Genomic DNA, 5,930 nt, shown 5'->3' with positions numbered 1-5,930 from the left:
AGATCTCCTACCTCCACTACACACCAATGAAAGTCAGTTAAAGTCAGTTAAAGTCCTCCACCTTAAATAACCTCATTTGTAACTCAAAGAACCTCACATAGGAAACCTTTTACAACCAACCTCCCCATGCTGAATGAGTTATTCTTTCATTAGAACTCAGTGTTTACTCACTGCAGGGTATTATCACTCATACCGTGTATAGTCATATGTTTGCCTGGCTTTATCTCTTAAATAGGTTGCTTGAGCCTAAAGATTGAGTGTTTTATTTACATATATATTTATTTATTTAGGCAAGCTAGAAAAGCATCTGGCACTCCTATTGGCTAAATATTTGTAGAAGAAAGGAAGAAGAGAGGAAAGAGATGGGTAAGGGAATTGAAATTGAGGAAAGGAAGGAATTTGAAACTAAAGGGTCATATGCTTTGTGACATAAATTCTGAAGGTCACACAGGTTGGTAGTGCCAGCCGAAGAAGGAGGAGGATGGTAGTGATGCTCGGGGGATGAGAATCAGGGCAAGAAGGCTGAGGGCAGCCTTCCTCAAAGAAGTTGACATTTAGTGGAAAGTTTAATCACAATTGCAAAGGAATTTCCGAGGGCACAAGGAATGGGTTGGGAGAGGATTTGGTTAAGATTTGCTGAAAATCCTGAACTTTTGGTAAATACTGCTCTGTGTTGGAAATATTTCAGTGAGAATTGACCCTTAATTAACTCTCACTCTTGGATATCCCTTGCAAGTTATCTGGAGAGTTCCTCAGAAGAAAGTACTTGCAGCAACTTGTGTTATATCATAAACTTGTGTTATCTCATAAACTCTTACACTAACGCTGTGAGGTATGTATTACTGTCTTCCACATCTTTTGAATGAGGACAGCTAGACTTAGAATGATTAAGTGGCGTTCAGAGTCCTCACATTGCTCCTAAGTGGGCCACTACTACAGTCAAGGCGACACATGCTGGAACCCATGAGGTTGCCAGGGAATATCAGAAGTGCTGTCCCATCTCCTGAAATTGAAACTAATTTCCTCAGTGACTCAATACCCACTGCCACTCGCTCAAGCGCTGCAAGTTCAACCCAAATCGTCCTGCCACCATGGGAATCTGATGGGTCACACTGCTGCCTACTGAAATTGGGGATTTGGGTTAGATAGAATAGGTTAAAATCCATAAAATAGGTAAACTAGGGTAAAATACAGTAATAATGGGTGAGAGGAGAGAAAAAGAATACTTCCGTTTAGGAAGCATAATACTACTTAAAATTTCCTGAGAATACATTTGTCTTCTAGACAACACATATGCTTTCAGTGTGAGTTAAGATGGTGTGCTGGAAGAGGAAGACATGGGTAACAAGGACATTTGTTTATTGAGGAAAAAATAAACTGATGGGGATTATTAATGGAATCCTTATTATAGATTATTTTAAACTTTCCAAAAAGTTTAAAAATCTGTCTACATGGGATGTTCTAATTCAAGGGTTTCTTGAGGTTGAATTCTCTTGCCTCTGTGAAAGCATCTTTTCCTTAGTGCTGGCCGATAGGGACAGTTGGTGGCCTTTACAGGGCGCTCCCTCCTCAGCACAGAGGAGAGGACACGCTGCCTCAGCCAGCTGAAGGCCCACCCAAGACAGCACGGGGTCCATGTGTGGGAAGGAGTGTCGTCCTTCTCCGGCCGCTCTGGCAGGATTGAGGAGATCTCTGGAGTGCTTGTCCTTTGGCTGGCAGTTGCCTCACTTATCATCTGCCAAGAAAATGAAGGATGTGTTGGGTAGACGTAGCCATGACAACAGCCAAGTCAACATTTATTCATTTATGGAATTCACATTCGTTTAGCAAAAATATACCAAGTAGGCCAAGCACAGTGGCTCACGCCTGTAATCCTAACAATTTGGGAGACTGAGGCTGTGGATCACTTGAGGTCAGGAGTTTGAGACCAGCATGGCCAACATGGTGAAACCCCATCTCTACTAAAAGTACAAAAATTAGCTGGATGTGGTGGCGGATGCCTGTAATCCCAGCTACTCAGGAAGCTGAGACAGGAGAATCGCTTGAACCCGGGAGGCAAAGGTTGCAGGGAGCCAAAATTGCGCCATTGCGCTCCAGCCTGGGCAACAGAGCGAGACTATCTCAAAAAAAAAAATAATAGACCAATGTCAATGCAAAGTTTCAATGCCCATTAATATCATTAATACTGAAGATACACGTTTTTGGCAGGAAGGGAGATATAGTTGTTAGCCCTTCTCCTTGCTTGCTACCCTCTCTCAGCGTTCCTCAGTCTTTTCCCTACATCTTCACCCTGACTCTTTTGCTTGTTATCTGTCTCCCACTGGTATCACTCAGACCCCCTGGAACCTGCCTCCCAGTGATTGCAAGATTCTGTGGTTCAACCCAGGCCTTTCCCCTGTCCTGTGAGGCATCTCTGTGCTCACCTCAGCCAGCTCATGTTCCTTAAGCCTTAGAGGAGTCTGTGGAGACTGCATAACATCTTTATTTTCTGGTGGTTTGCACTTGGGCAGGTCTTGACAAGCATCGTGTTCTTGATGACTGACCTGAGCCATTTCCAGAGGGGAGCCTCCGGACAATTGGAAGTCTTTCTGAGTAGTTTCAGGAAACACAGCGTCATCATCTTCATCATCTTTCAGATTTTCTAGAAATGTCTGAAACTCTTGCACAAGATTATCCAGTTTGCTGACAGACAGTTTTGTCGTTTCTTTTGGGAACTTGTCTATCCACAGGTTGTCGCCATTTAGAAGGCTGTTAGCTATTGAGTCTGTGTTGTCAGAGCCGACGTCCACATCCCAGGCCAGGAGGATCTTAGTTTGCAAAACTGCTCTGGTTTGTCCTCAATTTGGTCTTGTCTTTTCATGGGTCTCCGTATCATTTCAGTGCCCCATGTCCCTTGGATGGGAGGGAGGAAGTGGATGGAAGGACCCTTGGAAGGCGCATCTTCACAGGAGGTTGTGTCCTCACAGGAGGTTGTGTCCTCACAGGGGAAATAGCCCACGGAGAAGCTCAGGTTGGAAATGGATTTGGAGCTGCAGTCCTCTGTGTCGCTGTTAGAGGATGAATATGCCATGGAGTTCAAAGGCACAAATCTCTCTCAACTTGAGTAGATTCAAAAGAGAAAAAAAGAAAAAATAAGTGGGAGTGGGGAGAAGAGAATCATGGTACTTAAGCAAAAACAGTATCCATCCTTTTTTCTTTTCTTTTTTTTTTTTGTTGAGACAGAGTCTCACCCTGTCACCTAGGCTGGAGTGCAGTGGTGCCAACCTCCGCCTCCCAGGTTCAAGTGATTCTCCTGTCTCAGCCTCCCGAATAGCTGGGATCACAGGTGCCTGCTATCACACATAGCTAATTTTTGTATTTTTAGTAGAGTTGGGGTTTTAGCATGTTGCCCAGGCTGGTCTCAAATTCCTGACCTCAGGTAATCCATCCACCTTGCCCTCCCGAAGTGCTGGGATTACAGGCATGAGCCACCATGCCCGGCCTATTCCCTTTTCTATTCAGAACTACCCCTTTTAGATAGAATTCTTATCCTGTTTTTACAATCTCTCAGTGAAGGGCAAAAGAGGCAGCCCTCTGCCTTTCAAAACTTGTTTCATTGTGTTATAATCCTTTCTGCTAAGCATGTCCACCTCTCATCATTTGTCCTACTACACTTGTAAGATCTTGTATCATGAAAAGATGATTATCATATACAATTGGAAAAATATAGAAACATATGAAGATACAAACAAATATGCTATAGCCCCACCTTCTAAAGGTAATGATAACTATCAAAACATTTTGATGGACTTTCTTATCTTTTCTATTTACATAAATGTACATATATATCTGTATACTTACATAATATATCCACATATACATATATGTGAATGTGGCTGTCATGTCTGTTGAAACTGAGATTATTTTATGGCAGAGCCTAAAACAAACATATGTACGGTTACTCTGCACTTTTTAACCACTTCTTATTAATGATCATTAGGTGGGAGTTATTCTTTTTACCAAATAAATCTGTAGTAAACCTGCTTTTCCATAAATCTTTGACTATGTCTCTTCTTTTTCTATATGTAGGATTAATGGACCAAACATCACAAATATATCACAATCCTGTGCTAAATTGATAGCAAATTACTTTCCAGAAAGGTTGTGCTATTTAGATGCCCATCTTCCCACTGTCTGATGACACTTTTTAGTACAGCTTTTTCTGTGAAGCCCCAGAGTTAGTAGGACTGAAGAACACATGTGTGTACATACACACACAGACACACACACACACACACACACACACACACACACACACACACACACATAGACACAACTGTCATACCCTGCCCTGGTGGCTGCCCACATGGAAGAAGTGCTGCTGACTCCTGAGGCAAAAAGGAGAGACATCAGAAATCCTTCATATCCTGAGTCTCAGTGGCTAAAAGTCCAACTGTCAGAACTCTGTGCTCTGAGACTGTTGGTTACCTTGGCAACACAAAGAACTGAGTGTGAACTAGGAATATGGAAAGAGAAAAGGAAAAAGGGGGATATAAATCCACAGAATCTGTCCCTTTGCTTCCAAAATATTCTATGCCCATATCATTCCAGACTGAAGAGCAACCCTCTTGAGGGTAGAAGGATGAATGCATGGAGGTTACTTCTCTTGTCAGGTGGCTGTCTAAGAAGGTTCCCATCCTTAGGAGATTTAGAGCTCTAAATAAGGGGGCATGTGTATAAATACACACACACACACACACACACACACACACACACACACACACACTTACAAATGGAGAGCAGAAAGCCAGGAAACACTTATTTGACCTAAAAGAACCTCAAAGCATTAGAATCTATCACTTTCTTAAGATTGTTTCCAAATATTTGTCTGTCTCCTTTTCCATTTAACAAGATTACAGCTAAAGTTTGCCATGACTCACTCTCAGGGTTTTCACTGTAGAAATGGCTTAAATTTGTAGGCTCTGTTAAGTAAGATTGTTTAAGGAATTCTGATGACATGATAGAAGAAATAGGCAGACTTGGAGTTGGAAAGAAGCAGCTTCTACTACCCAACAGGTGCAGCCTGGCAAGTGCCCACAGACTGCCCACAACTCCCCTGGGTGATTGTGGACCTGGGTAAATCCTGGAAGCTTTTTAAGTCAGAAGCAACATGTTCTGAAGCATTTACTTTATTTGTTTTATTATTTTTTATTTTTAGGGACAGGGTCCCACTCTGTTGCCCAGGCTGGAGGTCAGTGATGCCATTATAGCTCACTGCAGCCTCAGACTCCTGGCCTCAAGCAAACTTCCTCAGCCTCCTAAGTAGCTAGGACTACAGGTGTACACCACCATGCCTAGCTAATTTTCCCTAGCACTTATTTAACACTTCTTATATGCTGGGTCTTGTATTAAGCACTTGATATGTGTCATTTGTTTAATCCCCACAACAACTCAATCAGTTAAGCATCATCATATGCCCCATTCAATAGAAGGAAGAACCAAGGCATGAATGGTTGTATAACTCTCTCACATTCCCGATCATAAACCCAAGAACCCGGATTCAAACATAGGAAGTCTGGCTTTAGAGCCTATGTCCTAACCTCTACACACTCTTGTCTCAGGAGACTGACCACCCATCTCCTCCCTGGAAGATTCCTGGGGGAGTTGATTCAGGCCAAAATAAACCCATGTTCTGCTTCCTTGGAAGATTCCTTGAGGGGAACAGCATGTTCTAAGAGACTTGCAAGAGATACATATGGTGTACAGGACTGGCCTAACAATGGTGTCCACATTTGGGGCATGCCAAAATGAGATTTAAAATAAGCATTCAGCTTTCTCTTTGGCATAATGGGATCTGGAGTCTTTGCTCTGGCTTTTCATAAAAACTCGGAGACTGTCTTTCAGAACTCTGGGGGCCTAGAAAATAATTCATAAGTAGCTTTCTCTCCATG

At 42.6% G+C, this 5,930-nt stretch overlaps 1 pseudogene; it reads right to left on the bottom strand.

Annotated features, from left to right (window-relative positions):
• Positions 1 to 1,447: 1,447 nt before the first annotated feature.
• LOC116546548 lies at positions 1,448 to 3,156 on the bottom strand (annotated as a pseudogene).
• Positions 3,157 to 5,930: the final 2,774 nt, after the last annotated feature.

This window comes from Sapajus apella, unplaced genomic scaffold, assembly GCF_009761245.1.
Source record: "Sapajus apella isolate SASKATOON/1434 unplaced genomic scaffold, GSC_monkey_1.0 scaffold1045, whole genome shotgun sequence".
In the NCBI taxonomy this organism is placed as follows: domain Eukaryota; kingdom Metazoa; phylum Chordata; class Mammalia; order Primates; family Cebidae; genus Sapajus; species Sapajus apella.
Note: the sequence above shows the minus strand (reverse complement) of the source record. Positions and strands in the feature narration are given on the sequence as shown.